Below are 22503 nucleotides of genomic sequence, written 5' to 3' on the forward strand. Positions count from 1 at the left end.
ATTTTAAGTCGATAAAGTTTGAAACAAATAAACGAAAGATACATCGATGTTGTTTTGCTTGAGTGATTTACCTGTTAAAAGCTCGGGTCGCAACACGGTTTAAAACGAATTGATACCAGTTTGAAATAGTTTAACGGGGGCGTGGCCTATTTGTTTGACATAACTTACCACCAACTTGATTTAAATTGAACGACTGCAAGCGAAGCTATTTGACTGGCATTACAATGATTTGATATACATTGAAATAAATTAAAAATGATTTTTAATTTTTGTCAATCTTTATCAAATGACGATTAATTTCATTTAAACAGCGTTAACACGTTTTTGTCCGATCAAGTTAAATTCGGGTTACTAGTGGTGGGAGTTCTCTTATATTTGATACGTTTCCCTCAGTTTTAGTTTGTAACCCGGATTTGTTTTTTTCTCTATCGATTTATGAATTTTGAACAGCGGCATACTGCTGTTGCCTTTATATACCATATCTTCCAATGTTTACATTTGTTGTAAAAGACATCATACGTTTTTGATGTGCAACTATGAGCAACACTACTTAGTTTTTATCACTTTTTTCCTCTCCGTAAGACTACATGTAGCTGGTAACGGACATTTGTTATGACTTAATTCTTTGGACGCAGTATTAATTTCTTCTTCTTCAAAGTTCTGTTTGTTATTTTACAAAACAGGATACAGGACAAGACGCCTAACATGCTATTAAGCTACATTGTTTCAGAAAATGGCAAATTAGTTCATGAAATATGATAAAACAAAAGATACATGCACAATACTGAATTTTGATTATAACAAAATATTTTAAAAATAATGAATTGGAAATTAATAGTAACATGTCACCAGAGTGAAATAGACCACAGTTGCTAATGAAATAAGTACAACGGACGATATGCTTTTTTTTATTCGTGCGAATCTTACAAATGTCCAAAGCCACAATTAATAATAATTAATTAGAATGCAAACGTTTGTTTTATTTTAGGGGCATTTTTAGATGATTTACCATGCAATGCAAATAGGTCACAGTATAGATGTAGATGGTCTAATGAAGAAGATACGCCAAACTTTGTAAATGTACAGAATATTCGAGAACTCCATATGACTGTTGAACAGAAAGGTAATGCTACCTTTACCGTGTTCTCTCCAGGAAGCAACGTTCAAGTAGGAACTATTGTTATGGGTAATCAAAATATAAAGTTAACGTCAGTTGATCAGGTGTCGCAAGTAACGTCCTACTCCAACACGATGCACTCGTATACTGGAACTTGAATAATTGAACAATTGAAACATGATATTAGAACATTTATATTGAATTGAAAGTTAAAAGTTACTTATTGGTCCACTGGGGCAGACGTATTATATATAAAGTAGTTATATTTTTTACAAATTTATATATTTATGCTGATTTACACAGGTCACAATAATAAACAATTTACTTACTTACTTACTTACTTACTTACTTACTTACTTACTTACTTGAACAATATAGACCTAATAGACTATAATTAGGTCTTACAACCTTTTCGGTTGAAGACCTATAGGTTTTGTTCTGATTATGATTATTTTCTTCTTCCGCCTAAATTTTTTTCTTGCGTAGTTTTGTTATTTCAAAAGATGTCGCTTCGATATTTGGAATATGATATCGTATAGTTTATACGCTTTCAATTTTGACAACCGCGTAACAAAATACTTTACGTTATAAGAGTTATCTCCCCAAACACTGTTTTTTTGTGGCCACTACTCCTTCGCAACCGTAAAAGATTACGACAAATTTATTTTACCAAATTGCTCGTTACATCTTCAGGATTAGGATTTTAATTTTAACCGAAGCTATCCGGAGACTCCATATCAGAGTTACCCCCCCCCCCTTTTGTATATGATATGCATTTCTAAATGGTAAACCATAAGTGATAGAGACCTAGAGTCTTTTGATTTAAGGTCCTTGGTCCAAAAAAATGAAAATTAGGTCAAGGTCAAAGGTCAAGGTCGTATTTAAATTTGGATTTTGGCCTATTTTTACTCATTTTCATTAACCTTAAAAGATATCGACAAATTATTTTTACTAAATTGTTAGTTTCAACATGTGGGAACTTATGAATTTTGGTTGAAAGGGTGCGTAGACAATAAATTGGAGTTTTCGCCCCTCTTATATGCTTACCCTTCCGGAGCACCTGAGATCACCCCTAGTTTTTGGTGGGGTTCGTGTTGTTTATTCTTTAGTTTTGTCATGTGTACTATTGTTTTTCTGTTTGTCTTTTTCATTTTTAGCCATGGCGTTGTCAGTTTGTTTTAGATTTACGAGTTTGACTGTCCCTTTGGTGTCTTTCGTCCATCTTTTATATGTAGAATTATGCGTAAAGTGATATTACTCATGAACCATACATATTACAGACCTAGGGTCTTTTGATTTGGGGTCCTTGGTTTATGACCTTGAAATTGAGGTCAAGGTCATAGGTTAATTGGATGTTCTAGATTTTGACCTTTGCTCGAAATTCATATTTATACAACATTAACATGATTAAGCCATTTAAACTGACATTTTCAACTGAATTTTAATATTTTCAAATCAAAATAGATCATTAATGGTTGTTTAATTATATATGATATTGTTTTCTTTTCTATTTAATATTATAATATTATAATCACAGGAATTTTTGTACTGAGGTTTTCTTATCTTGAGAAACCTGCTGTATTTTGTTTCATAATAGTGCCTTGTTTTTAATTTCGACTGTTTAACATTTCGTGCGAATAATACCATATTTGATAAATAGATTTGAAAATTATGAATTTTAAGAACACAGTAAATATTGAAACTGAATATATCTAAATCGCATCGATCAATTACTTAGACAAAAAATAAAGGTAACAAACACTTCTTGTATATATAAGTGTGGTGATGGTATAGGAAAAAGTCGAATATTAAAAGAGTATAACTTCATTTCATACTAAAAGGTTTAAGGTGGTATGGGTGTCTTTCGCCATCTTGGATTGTAAAATACAGAGAACCTAAGGTCCAGATTGTTTATCAAGTTAGCAAAATTTGATGCAGGAATGCAGATATCTAATATGAATTTTCATTTAAAAGAACCAATTTATAAGAATATAAATTATAATTATTAATACTTTTACAAGTGTAGATTATTTTGGAATGATTTTAAATGTTTTTAAAAATTGGCATTTTAAGGGGAGATAACTCTAAAACAGTGCATTTTCTAAAGGAATCTACATGGAATTTTCCTATTTTGTATTTTAGCCGGAAAAAACGTACGGTGACCCTACCTTCACTTTTGATATTCTCAAAGCATTGTCTGAAAGCTAACTTTTCCTTATTTATTTTACAATTCTATCATTTCGTTTAGTTTCTAATCACAAAATGGTGTTTTTTCCTGTATAATCCATACAAAATGTGTCATTGTGTCACAACCTGTAGCTTGAGAAATGCGCGGTGACCTATCTTTTTTATTATATTTTTTACCATATATCAATAGATACTGCGTTTTGGCAAAGTATGAACAAATTCTATCATTTTTATTTAAGACTCCCATACCACCTTAAAATGTACACAAACCTAGGAAAAATTATTTTAATCAAATTTAAGATTGGTTGTCCAAACAGATATGCTGCAGTGGTAGTTTTTTTTGTCATGTTTTGTATGCTTTTCTCTCGCAAGTTTTTCCTCAAACGCAAATCATTGACTAAGTAGTATGTAGTTTGACTTTTTTTGTTCAAAGACTGCCCTTAAATATCTTTTTGTATTTACTTATTCAAACATCACAAATAAAGCATTATTTATTAGGTCGAAAGTACGCCGCTGATTGTGGCCATAGTTTATTCTATTCGTTTCCAAATTGTTTAGTAGAAAGGTCGAGCATAATAAAACGGTGTTTACAATTGTGAATTGATGCTTTAAAAATTAATGACATTATCAAATCAACATGTATGATGTTACAAACGATGGTGCATTATAATTGTTGTTGTAACAAATACTTATATAACTGTTGACACTATATGAAAATGCATAAAATTTCATTAAAAACTTAATATATTTGAAGTCAAAATAATGTAATTTGACTGTTTGGTTTAATTGTTTGCTATCTGTCTAAAGTATTGAGACGATCTCTTATTCAGTCCTTGATATTTTCTCTTAGTTACAAATTCTGAATAGTATTGTAAACTTTTGTAGACCATATTGATTCATGAAAAATGGTGTACTTCGGCGACTTCAGCATCAGAATATAACATCAGTTAACCCTTGCTTCTGTAATGCATTAATGTTTATAATTTACATATTTGACCTCATATTTTTTGCTTAAATTCAATGTAATGAGAAGTTTTGTCGATATTTCTTCAACAAAGAAATTTATATAAGTTTATGCAAAGATATGTTTAACAGCGTCTAGTCATTAGGCGACATTAGTTTATCAAGATTTTAATCTCGTTAATCGATCAAAGTAGCATAATAAAGTGACGAAATTGCAAGAACACCATAAGGAACGAGACCGGTTTTGTCGACAGAACTAGCTTCACACATTCACCGCCTATCAAGCTAATTCACCCAACTCATTCAATATTTCAAATTCAAAATCAAAACACAATCGTTTAAATCAGATCTGACGATTTTACTTGTATATTAATATCTAAGACCGCGCAAAAATGTTGCAAATTGTTAAAATAAGAAGACGTTGTATGATTGCCAATGAAACAGCTCTCTACAATGACACCGAAATTAACAACTATTTGTTACCAAATGAGTTTAGATACCACTCATTGTATCGATTACAGCCCAATTCATGATGGTGAATGTAAAACTATGTTAGTTTCGATATCAGTCGTTCTTCTTCATTTTAAACGTATGCATTAGTTTTGAAAGAATCACACCTTTCTTAGTGAATTGTGCACAGTCTGAATATGCACGATCGACTCGTAACGTATAAGTATAGAACAGTTGGCATGTAACAGCTGATAAATAGGAGGTTTACAATTTAAAATTTGAAACCGTAACGTTTTTCATTTCTTTATTTTGAAGTCATCCATCTATGTCATCATCGGGCAGAGGTCATAGTTTGAAGCAGACCTACTTTCTCTGAAGTAAACTCTGATATATAAGATATAAGAACACATTGAAATGTAGGCTATTATGTAACAAACCATCATCAATGTAAGGTTAATTAACAAAGCTTTGCATATGGTTCTTTCGTTTTGTCTTCTAGATGATTCTGTATGACGTCTGATTCTAATAATTTCAAATATAAATAGGAGGACATATGGGGTGCATATTGATTACCGATGACATTTGTATATAAAAGGCCCCGATATGACAATGTTAAACAATTAAAAACGAGAAAACGAACGGCATTGCGCCTGTCCCAAGTCGGAGGCCTCTGGTCTTTGTTAGTCTTGTATTATTCTAATTTTAGTTTCTTGTGTACAATTTGGAAATTAGTACGGCGTTCATTATCACTCAACTAGTATATATTTGTTATATATGGGTTCAGCTGAAGGACGCCTCCGGGTGCGGGAATTTCTCGTTACATTGAAGACCTGTTGGTGACCTTCTGCTGTTGTTTTTTCTATGTTGGGTTGTTGTCTCTTTGATACATTCCCCATTTCCATTCTCAATTTTATTCACTTGAAACTCTCGATTTAACTTTACTTACTCGGGTTTTAACAATACCATTTTACTTGAACCAACCGAGTTAACACCTCGTACCCTGGGTCCAACCCTCAGCAAGCCAGAGTTACTCGAAAAACTCTTGAATGACGTCAAACCAATGAGAATGTCTTATATTTTTATGCTTGGTCAGGGCCTCACCGTAGACTTGTTTAGAGTTGTTCCCAATATCAACTATAGTGCGTTCACGTGAAAATCTATTAACTCTGAAGTTGATTGCAGGATTTCAAGTGAACTCGACCAATATGTATATATATACAAGTTCATTAAGATTATTGGAGTTGTCGTTCTTTGCATAGTTTATTCATGCACAAGCTTTTATTGGCGTTAATTTCATTTTAATAATTATATCGCGGCTATCAAATTCAAGTCAAAATGTAGTAAAAAGTTGCACACTTGTTTAGATTGTGTTGTTCTGTCTGGTGCATGATAACTTTTACAGCTCATCAGTGTTATTTGATTTTTACGAGTTACTGGCCTTTGTTAGTCTTGTATGATATTCAATTTTAGTTTCTTGTGTATAATTCAGAGTTTAGTATGACGTCCATGATCACTAAACTTGTATACATATCTGTTATGGGTCCAGCTGAAGGACGGTCCGGATGCGGGAGTTTTTCGCTGCATTGAAGACCCATTGGTGGCCTTCGGCTGTTTTCTGCTCTATGGTCGGGTCGCTTTGACACATTCTTCATTTCCATTCTATTTTAATATTCTTAATTCACAATCTCGTTTCAACCCTTCTTTTATATTGTTTTTACATTATGTTGCTTATACAAGTTATCATGTTATTTAATGATTATTTTGAGGTTCCGATATAGATTTGTAGGTGTATTATCTTGTACAAAGCAAGTTTTATATTCATGGCACATCAACATATTTTCGGCATAAATATTAAATATTTGCAAATAACATCACAGCCAAATATAAATATTTGAAGAAATAAAAGTTAACAAGGAAGCCAAGATTTCATTATGTGTATATTTAAATATGTTTTTGTTTCAAAATTACCCCGTGTACAGCGATTGCCCTACATGAATTAACAAACATAGAAAGAAAAAAATCTAATCAAATATACAATGTAGAACACTAAAATATATAGAAAACTTAATCAAATAGGAACAATTCCAAAGTGAGCAATGCATACATGTATCAATCTTCTACGAGTTTTAGAAGTGCAGAAGTTGTCCTTGAATCTGATTAATACCGTACCACAAGCGCAAGTCATCATTTAAAGTCAGTGACATAAAAGACAGAAATTTAGCACTATAGTTGACAGGTATATTGCATTAAGTATGAATAGTTTTGATAATTCTTCGCTATGGTCAAGGACTCGTGCCAACATTGGTTGAAAAGGTATATAACAAGTGACATACAAGTCCAATTTTTGCCAAAAGGTAAATAAGGATAGATACCTCAAATTTACGGGGAGATAACTCGATAAAGTAACTCTTATACTAGATGTGTTTTGAATTTACCTTTTTATGATGTTGCAAGAAATTAGTCCCATGACCCCATTATTTCATTTTGTCATCTAAAAGCATATCATAAGAGTTATATTTTCATATTTATCTTAAAACTCTACGGTGTAGCTTTTTTATAACCCAAATGTGGGTTTTCCATACATAATCTAGACAAAATCTGACAATTTTCCTCAACCCGTAGCGTCACAAAAAGCATGGTGACCCATAATTTTTATTTTATTTTTGAAAAAAAGCATGATATTAAATACACTTTGACAAACTGTCAAAAACATTCTATGGATTTACATTAAGATCTACCTTAAATAGGAATACGCTAAATAGATTAATTTAGTACAGTACATATATTAGAAGTGCAGAAATTGTCCTTGAACATGATTAATACCATACCGCCAGCGTATACCATCATTTAAAGTCAGTGACATAAAAGACAGAAATTTAACACTAGGTCTGACAGGTATATTGCATTAAGTATGAATAGTTTTGATAATTCTACGCTATGGTCAAGGACTCGTGCCAACATTGGTTGAAAAAGTATATAGTAAGTGACGTAAACGTCCACTTTTCTGCCAGAGGTAAATATAATATGTATATATAGAATGTATATAGAATGTATCATTAAGCGATAATGAGAGCTAGGGGATCCTTTAAGTACGTGGAGTGTTTACATTGAGATAGGTTCTTTATATAGACATACTATGGTGAGAATTTTTCACCTATCAGCTTTTCTCAATGAGATATTCCTGTATGTGTCTCGGTGCCGTTTAATGAAAGATCGATGTTTTTTCACAAACATGCTAACAAGGATAATTCAGATACCGTTTCTAAATGCAGTGATCGTAGTGAGTTGATGTAATGACTGGATTGTCAGGTTTACAAGCAGACATGAACAACAAACAATTACCATAGTAATGACTATAATCCAAATGTGTTCTACTTTTGCAATTTGTATGTGTAATGTATACTTAAGCAAGAAAAGAAAAAAAAATAACAAGATGACATCATCACATGAGCGCGATAAAGAGTTTACAAAAAAGTCCTTATTATACAAAATACTAGATCACTTTCACGTCAGACCCCTTGCAAACTGACATCGGACAACAATGATGCTTGCTCATTTCCCCTAAAACTATCATTTAAGCTTTTTCCATAGATTATCAGACGTGGCAGACGACAAACTAAATCTCAACCCTCAAAACTAACAATCAGGCTCTAATTTGTTCCCTTAACCATTATCTTCAATCCTTTATGTCATCTTCATTCTATATTATACATATTCATAACCTTCCCTTTTGCCCCACACGCTTACAAAACTAACCCTTAGCCATACTCAAACTTTGACTCGTAGACTTTATTAAACCCTTAATTTGAGATTTGCTGACTCAGGTTAACAAAAACTGTCATTATCATTTTAACATTACGTCAATTTTCTCTCAGAATGAAGTTAAACTTTATTATAGAAATATGAAATACATTTTGGTCTTCCTAACATAAAGTAGAATCCTGTTAAAAAGGAATTTATATAAATCTAGAGACAATATGACAAATAAATCAAATCACAACTAAATTATCTGAATACAGAAAAGTAAAAACGTAATGACAATATTGATAAAAACCCAGGCCAGTGGCCGTTTAATCAAAATGTCTCAAACCAAAACTGTTCTTTAGTACGTCTGAAAAGGGTTGAAGACCTACGTGTACATGTTTTTTATACGATATTTTGATAAAAAAGTAACATCTTCGTAACCTTTTACCAGAATATTACTCTTTGACTTGTTCTTTTTCCTTGGTCAGCAGAAGTAGACGCGACGAACTGAATTAGACTAATAAAAGAGGGACGAAAGATACCAGAGGGACGAAAGATACCAGAGGGACAGTCAAACTCATAGATTGAAAATAACAAACTCCGGATGGCGTTCGTAAAATTTACGGAGGGATGATTTCAACTTCACCATTTGGAACTCTTGGTTTAATAGCTTCCTTGTGGTAAAGCTTCCTCCGGAACAAATTACGGAGATATGCAAAAGTTAGAAATAATCCTAAACCAAGGTCACTCTTAATTTACATGTAAATACCACAAGCCATATAAAGGTATATACCAAATGAAGAAATTAATGTAGGTATGCCAAACAAAAAGATAATAACATGCAGGAGGCCAGTATAACACTCTACATGTTTCTAAATCTTGATAAATCTGATACCCCCTTTGTTCAGTCAAACTTTGGTGTGAATTAACTTCACTTCAAACCATATAACACTGTATATAATCCGCATGTTACAATTAAATATTGACATAAAGATTAAATAATTCAGATAGTATTTAAATTATTATTTATACAAAATTTTGTCTTAATTTAGTAGCAGTTGAACTTTTTATTTATAAATCTGTTTAATTTTTGTTCAATAAATAATAAAGAGGTTTGATTGAGATTAAACATTCTATAAGTTTTGTGTTAAAAAACAACATTTATATAACATTGTAACGACAAAAGATGAAAATCACTTTGTGTATATATATATACATTTTGTAACACTAGCGACGTGACTTTACAAAAAAAAAACCAATAAGCGAGACTTCCGTAGATACGTTGAAGATGGATTAAAACAAAAATGACCTTCATGAATGTATAAAATGTTTAATTTGTAAATGAACTAATGTAGAAATAAGAAGATGTGGTTTGATTGCCAATGAGATAACCATCCACAAAATTTCAATTGAAGTGGGTGGAATCAATAATAGGCAACAGTATGGCCTTCAAAAACTAGAAAACTAGTAAACTGTAAACCAACTTATTTATTTACGTGGATTCTTTATTTCGCGTTTAGCCCTTTCTATTCCATTTCGCGGCGATTTAATTTCGCGATATTCTTAATTATTTTATGTAATTAAATAAGGAAAGATCACCGTTTTACAAATTCGCGACAATTTATATTCGCGTTATTTTTTTACTCGCAAAAGACAAGCAAATAAATATCTCGCGAAAATAAATATCTCGCGAACATTAGTTGGTTTACAGTAGTCGGATATATAAGGATCCTACTGAGAAAACTAAAAGAGGGACGAAAAATACCAGAGGGAAAGTAACTCAAAGATTGAAAATAACTTGATTGGCATCGCCATGGCTAAACATAAAACGACAAACAGACAAATAATAATACAGAAGACACAACACAGACAACTAAAGACTAAGCAACACGAACCCCACCAACAACTGGGAGTGATCTCAGATGTTGCTGAAGGGTAAGCAAATCCTACTTCTCATGTGGCACCCGTCGGGTTGCTTATCTTATTACAAATCCGGTAAATAGTTAACTTAGACGGTTAAAGCTACTGTGTATTCATTATTTTGATGGTTTCGATTGGAACCCCTCGAAAAAGCATTGGCTTTGCCGCGTTTGAAAATGTTTTCTCTGGGTAACAATCTGCTATATCGACCTCTCAGCTATGAGTTATTTTTATACATTCATATGTATATGAGACTTAAAACAATTCAAAATATTTCTTTAAATGATAGTAAAATGAGACACTTGTCTTCCTCGTTTAAATAAATATTGATAAAAACCAGTTTTGCACATGTGTGTGCATTTATCTTAATAAGTAAGATTTGACTATAAAGAGAAACGGTCCATATATTAGGAAGAGTACTAGAATTTGACTTATTTAAGGCTTTTAGTATTGACAGTAAGATAGCCCAAGAGTGATTTAAGGCCGTTGTAAGAAGGTAATTCTAGTACAAGTATGAGATATATAATGTGTGAAAACGTTTTCAATGGGTTTCTATTCAGATTGAGATGATAAATGAATTATAATTTATAAGTTCCAAGTTCGTGTAGTCCAATACTGTGTTTTTTATCTAATGATTTGTTCACTATTGTTTTCTTTCTTTTGTGTGTCTTTTCTTCTTTGTTTCTTAAAACTGTGAGGTTTTCTCTCATTCTTGGGATTATCTGTCTTGGCTTCTTTTTTCAATGAATGAAGGACAGAATTTATAAATTCAAAGTCATACATTTTACAAATTGTGAAATAGATAGAGAGATGTTACAGTGGCACTCGTGCCACATCTTCATATACAGTGAAACTTGCCTAAACCAATTACTGCATTCACCGAAAATCTGTAGAAACCAAACATGTTCTTAAGCACCGTCATATCAAATTGTATGCGTTGTGAACCGGATTTAACCGAAAATAGGCCAAAACCGAACACAATCTTAAGTCCCGATGATTCGGTTAAAACAGGTTTCACTGTATCTAGTATGTATTATCTTGATGATTTTAACCGCTGTATATTAAGAAGGTACACATCAATCTGTAATAAATTATTCTATCATAATTTCTATTGCAGCTTTGATTCTAAATCTTGGTTGAGTCGAAACCCTGATGGTGCATGCATCTTGTGGACCAGGCTGAAGCTAGCGAACAATAAGTCAGCGAACAATAAAGCGATATATCGAAAAATCAAATAATGAATAAGACAGCAATGATCGTTAAATAAAAAAATATTTAAAAAGGCAAAAAAATACAAGTAGAGGTATCCTGTATACAAAGATGCATTGATCAAAATTACAGGGACTTAATTTTCGGCTCTCCCTTGACACCATTGTGAGTATGGTCTCCAGAACCGATTACAGCCCATCAGAAGGGGACAATAAATGGCTTACCCGTGTTCAGAGAGAGCAATATCTCTTGCACGTAAAAGACATCCTTGTAAGATTTAGAAAAAGAGTAGTATATAGCTAATGCCCCTACCAGGCAGCACTCGCACCCGCAAAGTGGAAAGGGATTAATATGAGTTGTAAAACTTGTTTCCCAACCCACTATAAATAAATATGTAACTGTTTAAACTAAAGTTAAAGTTATCAAATGAAAGAAAACGGTTTTGTTTTAGTTGTATCTCTGTTTCTGAAAGTTACGCACAGGTTGGTCAACCAAAAGTAAGGTTTAATAACATTAAAAAAAAAACAGTATAAATTAACTATAGTTCGTTCTTATGTTGTAATACTGGTATACAACTGTCTCAGGTTAGGGGGAGGGTTGGGATCCAGCTAACATGTTTAATCTATCTGATGAGTTAAGCCATTTTCAACTGATTTTTATAGTTCGTTCTTATGTTGTACTGTTATACCACTGTCCCAGGTTAGGGGGAGGGTTGGGATCCCACTAACATGTTTAATCCCGCCACATTCTTTATGTATGTGCCTGTCCCAAGTCAGGAGCCTGTAATTCAGTGGTTGTCGTTTGTTTATTGCTACATATTTGTTTTTCGTTCATTTTTTTTACCTAAATAAGGCCGTTAGTTTTCTGTTTTTAATAGTTTTACATTGTCTTATCGGGGCCTTTTATAGCAGACTATGCGGTATGGGCTTTGCTCATTGTTGAAGGCCGTACGGTGACCTGTAGCTGTTAATGTTTGTGTCATTTTGGTCTTTTGTGGATAGTTGTCTCATTGGCAATCATACCACATCTTCTTTTTTATATTAACTCCGCCACATTATGTATGTTTGTGCCTGTCCCAAGTCAGGAGCCTGTAATTCAGGGGTAATTCAGGGGTTGTTGTTTGTTTGTGTATTTCGTTCATTTTTTATAGCTGAATAGGCTTGCTCATTGTCGAAGGCTGTACGGTGTTAATTTCTGTGTCATTTTTGTCTCTTGTGGAGAGTTGTCTCATTGGCAATCATACCACATCTTATTTTTTATATTAATCTAATGGAGCAGAAATGTAAACAGAGGGAAAATATTGCCGTGCGGATCGAAAACTTGACTATGAGTTTTTACGAACAAGAAACCGAAAAGATAAATAGTCCATGTTTTGATTACATGGACATAGTCGAATCTGGCCTTTCATATCACCTCTCATAGATCTATAGCGTATTCTACTTAAGGCATTCGCAGTGAACATTGTGCATCATTCGGCAATCATCGGTAGAATCCGCTACTCTCCTTTCTCTTTACGGAATCGGCCGAGTTGTGACGAATGCATAATACATTGTGCATATCCCAACGTCCTACTATTTGTAGCTGTGATGTACGTAAACTGTAAGTGCATGTATCTAGTTCAAGGTCTTCTGTTGATCACCTTGATGTTCTTGAATTATATAATTCTTAAAACGTTTTCAAAAGGATTAAATATTCTCTTAAGTCATTGTTTTACAAAGAAATCATGAATCATGTCTTCGCTTATAGACATGTATTATATAATCCATGATTAAGCACGTATTATAGAATGATTTAGCATAGGCGTACGTGCATATTGTAACTATAAAAGATGAAAATACCAAGATGGCAATTAAAAGTTATTAGTCGGAGAGGAAAAGAGACAAAATACATGGCTAAAAAAAGGACGAACACACAATCGTCTCTTCAAACTGAACTGAAGTCAGTATATTGCGAGTTATAGTTTGTCATTCAAAGATGATGCAAGATATTCGATGAAAGGAATAGATGGTGTTAACGTCCAGTGGCGAGTAACATGCAAATCTGCCTTTAAGCTGAAAAGTCTTTCTTATAACTTCTTTATGTCACGTGCTTTGCAGAGAAGCAGCAAATATCTATTGTAAAGGTCATAAACTCTTCATGTAGTGGGGTCTTTTACACCTTTGGCTTTCAAAGGATTGGGTATGAGCGTTCCTGATTAATATAAATCCAGAAAATCGCTTTGGACGCACTAAATAAGTGAAGTGTTATTTCTAAGTCTTTGGTTTGATCATACCTGCTCCAGAACAGTCACCATCAAGGCGCTGTTGGAAAAGAGATCGTTCTAATCCTTCACTTTATTCATATGTGCATCGGTAGTTAGCTTATATAACATGTCATGCTCGAAGTAAAATCTTTGGAAAATTCTTAGACCTTTTTTTTATCATAATTGCACACAGAATATATATTAGAATTAGAAATGTAAATCTCCAAATACTAGTACATGTTCATCCTCTGTAAACACACAGCGAGAAAATTGCATTATATTAATAAACCAGTTCGATAAACTCATATAGTTATTGAAAAAAAGATAAACAAAATCAAATGAAAGATAAGTTTCTGAAACAAGACATGCAAATATCAAATATAACAATATCCTGCAGTGACCTATTATAGAATTAAAAAAGGACACTTCCTCATATTTAACAAACCAATCGTGATCATATATTTACGTTGTTCAAAATGTCAACAAGCTTCTTGACTAAAATTGTCAATTGTATTGCACTCATTCCTGAAAGATAAAATATATACAACGAAACATTGCTAAAAATCATAGAATTGATCCATAGAATTTGAACCCGATACCATCGAATGACATTAGTGAGAAAATTGAATAGTGCGTAGATCTTAATATGCATTCTCTTTCTTAGTACATGTACATATATGCATGAAATATTAGCTGCTAGATGTCAAACAAGCATTGATATTTTATCGTATGTTTTTCTATGTTGTGATGTTATGCTATTGTTTCAGAAAAAGGGAGAAGGTTTGGATCCATTAAAACGTTTAATCCCGCTGCAAATGTTTGCACCTGTCCTTAGTCAGGAATCTGATGTACAGTACTTGTCGCAATATATACGTGTTTCTCGTTTCTCGTTTTGTTTATATAGATTAGACCGTTTGGTTTTTGGGCCCTTTATAGCTTGTTGTTCGGTGTGAGTCAAGGCTCCGTGTTGAAGGCCGTACTTTAACCTATAATGGTTTACTTTTTTAAATTGTTATTTGGATGGAGAGTTGTCTCATTGGCACTCACACCACATCTTCCTATATCTATTAGACGTGGCTGTGTACTTATACATCCCGTCATTGTGATTTCATGTCATGGTAAATGTTTGTATATTTGTTTGTCTGTTTTTATAATAATTGGGATAGTAACATAATGTTGACTGGTGTACCCCTATTTTTAACATGTTTACCTTTATGTCTGTTTCTTTTGTTCACATATCATTGGTAATGCAATGAAATTTAATGCGACTGTCATACAAGTGAGAGGTTTAGCTAGCTATAAACCAGGTTTAATCCACCATTTTCTACATACGAAAATGCCTGTACCAAGTCAGGAATATGACAGATTGATGTGTTTTAGCTTTTGATTTTATGGACTTTCCGTTTTGAATTTTCCTCGGAGTTTAGTATTTTTTTAAATTTTACTTTTTACACAATTTCAAATGCATTTCTTCAAAAGCAGACTATTCAAAAAATGAACGCGTTACACTCTATTATAATATATTGTCATGTCATAAAAAGAAAAGTGCATCTAAAATATCTTTGTTATTATTTACATAGATCAGTAACCTTTTTATTGATCCACTTATATCCACTTGTTAGGGTTTGACTAAATACCAACAACCCTCTAACCTGCACATTTGACATGTCATTTTAGTTATTTACGATCATACTGTATCTATTCTTCCTGGTACAGTTCGAAAAACAGTCTATCGGAGCAAAATCGGCACAGTTTAGTTAGCCTATACTTTTCCTTTTCAGAAGCAAGAGACAGGTCTTGAATTGGCTTGTTACGTTTATTTTTACAGTAAATACATGTATACGCTTAGGAAAAACTTGATCCTCCGAAACTTTGCAATTCTTGTTTCTAGCTTTCTTGAAAAAACAGTAGCCGTAAAAGGTTCATTTGACTCGAATTTTGGAGTAGCTATATTACAAAAATCCGATTATTTTATGTATCAAATTTTATTTCAATATCAGCACTCTGACGATTGGTATGTATGAGACAAGCGGTTTGGCTGAAATGAACCGCGATGATTTTTTTGCACGAAGTCGGAAAAGAAAAACTGACCTCTACAGTTGTCTCCTATTTTTGGCTAACCGTAACTTTACGTTACGACCATCCGCTTACCTTCAGTGATTATGAATAAAACAAAAATCTTAAACATATTAGATTTCCAGAAGCGTTGAAATAAAATGTCATTGGTATGTATCCATGATAACAATCTGGATTTATTTGACACCAAAACATGAATATATCAGTACTGGAATTTACCCTCGAATGGCTTAGCATTTTCTGGACATTGTGGTTGGACTTCTATTGACTTTTTGACAATGATTTCTTTTCACTGTACAGTACTGATGTCTTTGGAAGCATTTTGATTTGTAAATGGTTACGTGACATTTTCAAAAGACATCTGATCAAACAAAATAAATGCACTTTTGGAAACTAAAATGTAATTATGTAATTTGAGACAATATACGATGAAAATGCTTCAAGTAAAACTTTGTTATGTAACATGAGAAAATTGACGAAAGTTAATGGCTTTAATTATGAAGTTCATACAAATGTATAAAACTTTTAATTGGATTTTAGATTGGTATGTCTATTTGATATGAAAACCATAAATGATTATCAACATTTCACTAACAAATTATGCCTTACAATTAAAACGAAGCATTATGGTCGTTCAACTGTCGATAACTTAATTGCTTTACATCAATAGCCATTTTCTACATTTTATTCCAATTACATAATTCTAACGGGATATGACGCAAAACTAATTATAAAACCAATAAGCAAAAAAATTTAAATAATAATCTCCTCATTTTTTTTTTATGGCTGACACCTACCAACATTCAAAACTTACTTGCTGGCTTTGAATCTTTAGTATTTTTCATTTTTTGTTTGTCTTCAATTCTTTCAATTCAGAGGGCTTCAAATGAGTCGGCAGATGCGGATTTAGACACCCCCACCCTTCCTGGGAAAAATTTGGTTTGATTATATAGGGAATCACTGACCCATTACCGAAGCGGTCCCCCTCTTAGGTCCTCACTTTTTTCTGGATTCGCCACTGGTCGGTACATATATACAACAACTATATATATTGGCTTGTTAATTTTTTAAGGCTTATCTATGGAACCATGATATAGACTGGTTGTCTCCCTTATCCGAGTAACTATTGTCAAGATCTCTGTTAGAGTCAATAAACAAAGGACAGGAAACCAGTCCACCATGTTCTACATAAAAAATACCAGTACCAAGTCAGGAATATGTCAGTTTGAAGTGTTTGAGCTTTTGATTTTGCCATTTGATTAGGGACTTGACGTTTTGAATTTATCTCGGAGTACAGTAATTTTGTGAGCTTACATTTTTCTTAAAACAGAATATGTTAAAATCAATTGTCGTGCCCTCAGATGTCATATTATGTTTTTAATGTATATGTACTCTTGAAAAAGCTGTAAATAAAAAGAAAATTACGTAATAAGATAAAATTGACGAAGTTTATTTGCTCATTATTTTTTCTTTGGAAAATTGATACATTTAATATAACTAATCAAACTGCAGCAAACTAGCATTGGTATCCCAATAAATGTTTCAAAAACCTTCAAACATAACTATGTGTTAATTAGTTCTTCCAATGACTATTTCTGATCATTTCTATATCGCTGATTGATTTACAAAAAAAACATTTTCGAATCATTTTAAGTACCGGTATTGTTTTAAACGGAAATGACGCATGTTTACACTTTCTATGTAAAAGTAAGGCGATAGATAAAAGGGTAAATTCAAACTCATAAGAAGAGACTAAACTGACAACAACCTTGCCAAAAAAAAAAGGAAAAAGACATGGATAAACAACAGTGCTAGTATACAAACACGATACACAAAACTATAGACTGAGCCACACATACGCCACCGAAACCGAGAAAGTGGAAGTTTTGTCCATGGCAGTTCAACCTTATTGTTTCACGAATGTAACTTGACATTATGCAAATAACCATAATGATTACTATCTAGCATTGACTTTATAATTCCGTCCGCATACAACTCAAAGCTCATGCTGAGTTCACACGTAATTCGAATTCCATGCGCATTTACTAATTCGAATTAGTTTAATTCGCATTCGAAACGTTTTAGTACGTCCTAACGTCAATTCTAATTCGAATTGCAATGCGCGTCACATTCGCTTTACTGTCCAAACGACGTTAACTTTTAGTTCGTATTAACAAAAAACTTATTTCTAATGCAAATTGACTAAATCAAATCAATTCGAATTAAAAAAGAAAAGTGTGTGAACGCGATAAGCGAATTCGATTCGCATTCGATTCGAATTCAAATCGAATTAAATGTCCGTGTGTACGAGGCATAAGTCGCAAACATATCATTCAAACATATTGGAATTAAGGAAATTTTACAACTCATCCAAATGTCATTTCGAATAAATTACAAGATTGATAGATTGGTATGTGTTCAATATCCAGTCCAGTGGCAAATATTACATGTATATACAGAAATTAAAAGTGTCTAACAGGGAAAAGAATAGGTATGGTGTTTTTTCGAACTAATGATGAGAACTAAGAATTGTTGGATTACTAAGAAGTATAGCATCGAGTTTTATTTCACAATTTCTTTAATCCACGTATTTAAAAGATATAATCAGAGTAATCAAAGTACTGATAAGCAATAAAAAGGTTTTTGGCTTATGTTGTAATAGCACTTCAAAATCATAACCTTGAAGATTTTACCTTAGAATGGGTCTTTTTTTAGTTGAAATTGATCAGTTTAATAAACAAATCGGATATGCATACTTCTTTCAACAAAAACTGCAACTGTTAAACAAATAAAAATGTAGAGTTTGTTAACTGTGTATCGGAATTCCTACTATTGTATCGAGTGAATCATCCTATAATTTACTCCTGTTACTGGAGGTGGTCCTATATAGGACGAAACTACTACAAGACAAGACAAGACAAGTGGCGGATCCAGAAATTTCATAAGTGGGGGCCCACTAACTGCCATAGAGGGGCCCCGCTCCAGTCATGGTTCGGTGGTTCCCTATATAATTAACCAAATTTCCACGGAAAAGGGGGTCCATTTCAAAACCCTTTAAATTAAATCCGTCTTTGCAAAACTTTACACAAAACAAGCCGTGCTTTAAGATAACCCACATATACATGTATATACAACTGTCTGTGACCCTGTTTTACGCATATAAAGAGATGTATTGAAAGTACATGTGGATGAATAAAAAGATATTTTCCTTCTTTGGAGTTGAAAGACAGTGCTATCAGATACGTGACATATGCTAGTACATTTGTTCTTTTCTACCTGATTAGTAGAGTGTAAAGTCTGCTTGATTCGAAGGTTCACATCTATACAGATGTTATTCCGAAACGATACATAGGACCCATAATAACTTACTGTTTGGTGTGAGCAAAGGCTCTGTGTTGAAACCGTACTAGTTTTATTTATAATGGTTTAATTTTATAAATTGTGACTTGAATACCCAGTAAACACACGACGTACTCCCAACGTTGGTTAATGGTCGTCTGAACGTCATGTCTTGATTGTACGTCGTACCAACGTTGTGGGAACGTAAAAACCCAACGTTGGGTGCAGACGTAGAGACGACGTTATAAAATTACGTCGGCTTTACGTAAATTTAGTACCCTGTCAGGACGTAACATTTTATTACGTTGTGACAACGTGCTTATAACTGTCATAATCCGACGTAACATTTTGTTACCTTCTGTCAACATTATAATAACGTAGTGAACAGACCCTGTAAATACCAACTAACACATTAAAATCTGGTTTTATGAGAGAATTTTGTGGTTATGAGTCTTACTAGATACATCATTCACCTTCATTGAAATGTGCTAACGATTTTTTCGATTTTCAAAATATCCCCCCTTTTTTCCCGCACAGACATAATTAAAATTATTTGCACCAAAATATCCAAGAAAATATTACAAATTCAAATTAAATGTTCTCATATAAATATTTTAAATGAATATTTATTGTTTAATATATACCATTATCAAGTTTTGTCATTTATTATTTTTAATAATTTTATAATCGTTTTATAATAGTGCACGTTCAGCAGTCCTCGGGTTTTACCGCCGCATACTACGAAAACTCTGAGCCTGCGCACTTACCGCCTGAATTTTGAAAACAGTGATAAAAGTTGCAGTGAAATATTTATCTCGATTCAGATTCCAGAACAAAGAAAAAGGTAAAATATAAATTGCACATTACTTCAAAAAGGTTTTCCATGATAATAACAAGTATAATTCAAGAAAATATAACATCTGTTGCCGTGTAGGGCGCCTCGTTCAAATCTGTTGACTGGTTACCGAGTTGAAATATGATACTTCTTCTTTTAATGTCAATATATTATTGCACTGGTACATTGTACAGGATATTTAAGCCAACATATGTGTTATATGAATCCATTTTTCAAACTTCTCCATTAACTTGTGTTGTTTTTTAAGATATATTAAGTAATGGTCTACATAAAGTAAAAAAGGGGGAGGGCAATTGTTTTCTCTCCATGACACCTCCTATAATCCTTATATTTAAAAGCTGTAAGTGTTTTTTGCACTTATTTTTAAATAGTGTCGGAATCATAAAAGTCTGATCAATATCACAAATGGGAAGCTACATTTTTTTTATAGATATCTCTGTACATAACAAACTCGCCCCTTTACCTGATTGTAATCTCAGCACATTACAAACTTGCCACATTTAATACAATCTCGGCACATTACAAACTTGGCATATTACAAACCCGTCCTATTAATGATAATACTACATTGTACATGTATCACCAGTTGCAAGCGTGAAGACTGTATCACTGGTGGTCGTCCTAGACCTGCATGAAATATTTGCCACTGAACATAACGAAACCAACAAACAATCAATGTTTAACTGGGTCTGACCTAGGAATAGACAATTTTACGAATAAAAACTGTCATAGATAGGCGTCACAGAAACTTTTTTAAAAAAGCATTCCAAGATGTCATAATTATTTAGACTATTAAAGATCCACGTACCAGTTGGGAAAAGATGGGTAAAATTATCCTTTTATTAGGGTAAAACCCAGTTTACTGGGGTTCAAAAAAACAGTATATAGGGAAGTCTTATTTGCTTTTCAATTTATGGTATGGAATGCATGTACATTTTTCACTTACCTGGTTCTCCCAAAGATTTGTTGGACTGACACAGACTGATCAATATAGAAGATAATTGATTGTATTTATGATTTTTTTTCCAGAATCTTGTATAAAAATCCACAGATCCAATGTGTGATCATGTGTCTACAATGTAAGCATGTACATGTACCAGATCAAAAAGATGGACCAAGATATAAAAAGGTAAACATCATGATCAGTTGATCAGCTCTTTTTATGCCCTCCTTCACTGGGCCATATGGTTTTACTCTTGTCCTGTATGTACATACATGTACATGAACATTGAACTCAAAATTGGTTTCTGAACTCTAACCTTAGTTTGCCTGAACCAGTATGTCCTTCAATGATAACATAATTTGTGGCTCATGGACACTTTATTCTTTAATTAATTTTATATATTAAATTATAATTTGTTCATTTATAGATATTAATAATAAGATTGCGTTCATCTGCAATCTGCATATATGATATACACAACAGCCTGGGTGGATTTTGTTTTTTCCACCGGCCCACCGTGAACAGCCCACCTGTGCCCACTTCAGCTATAATTCTTTTTTTTTTGTAAGAAATATTGATTATAATTGCTTATCTGATTTTTTCAATTGATTGTAAGTTTGCAAGTCTTTTGATTTAACAAGCTAGAAATTTTACCCACCCGATGCCCACTCCCACTGGGGACAGGTAGACAAAGCAAAATCCACCTGAGCTGTAGTGTAAGGTCTTGCTGTTATGATGTGAATAATAAATTTATTATAATAAATAAATTTTGAGGTGAGACTCAAAGTATTTGTCTTTTCTTGTCTTGTCTTGTCAGATTAAGGTAAAATCCTAAGAATATCTTAAATTAATTGATTAAAGACAATTTTGAGAAACCATACCTCCTTTTAATACGCCTGTTTTAATACGGGGGTGGTTGTTTTTGAAATACCAAGATGCAAATTAAAGGGAGTGTTTTTCTTATATATTTTTTCTTCTGTCTGTGCTGGGGGTTAAAAAAAGGTTGTCCCTGGGGGTGGAAACAGTTTTATATGGAACAACCATAATTTCATTCACATATTTTCTTTTAAACAAGGACAAAGGTTAACCATGTTAACTAAAAGTTATAAATTATCATATTCTGCTGAAATTATGTTCAAATTTCTAACATACATTATCAAAATATGTATATAAAATTGGCAAAGATACAAACATCTCAGTAACAACACAACATGATTATGAATCTGCAAGATTTATTATACCACCGACCCCACATGAAAAATATTGATTGTGTTTAAACAAGGATATTTTTTAAGAACTGCTGTTATTCCTAAGTTGGGATAAAAAAAAAACTATTTTATAGTTTATGATTTTTTTTTTCAGATACCGAAAACCAACACAACACCAGCTGATGAGAGGGCAGAAAACCAAAACTTTGAATGCCATGTATACAACCAACACAAGACTAGAATTGGAAT

The 22503-nt window shown here is 32.8% G+C and overlaps 1 long non-coding RNA gene across 1 annotated transcript; it reads left to right on the forward strand.

The window, feature by feature from the left end:
- The first annotated feature begins 19634 nt into the window (after positions 1–19634).
- LOC134699957 (uncharacterized) lies at positions 19635–22494 on the forward strand. Its single transcript, XR_010103707.1, has 3 exons — positions 19635–20091; positions 21133–21232; positions 22409–22494. It is a non-coding gene; the product is annotated as an uncharacterized LOC134699957 (long non-coding RNA).
- Positions 22495–22503: the final 9 nt, after the last annotated feature.

This window comes from Mytilus trossulus, unplaced genomic scaffold (genome assembly GCF_036588685.1).
Source record: "Mytilus trossulus isolate FHL-02 unplaced genomic scaffold, PNRI_Mtr1.1.1.hap1 h1tg000103l__unscaffolded, whole genome shotgun sequence".
Lineage (NCBI taxonomy): Eukaryota > Metazoa > Mollusca > Bivalvia > Mytilida > Mytilidae > Mytilus > Mytilus trossulus.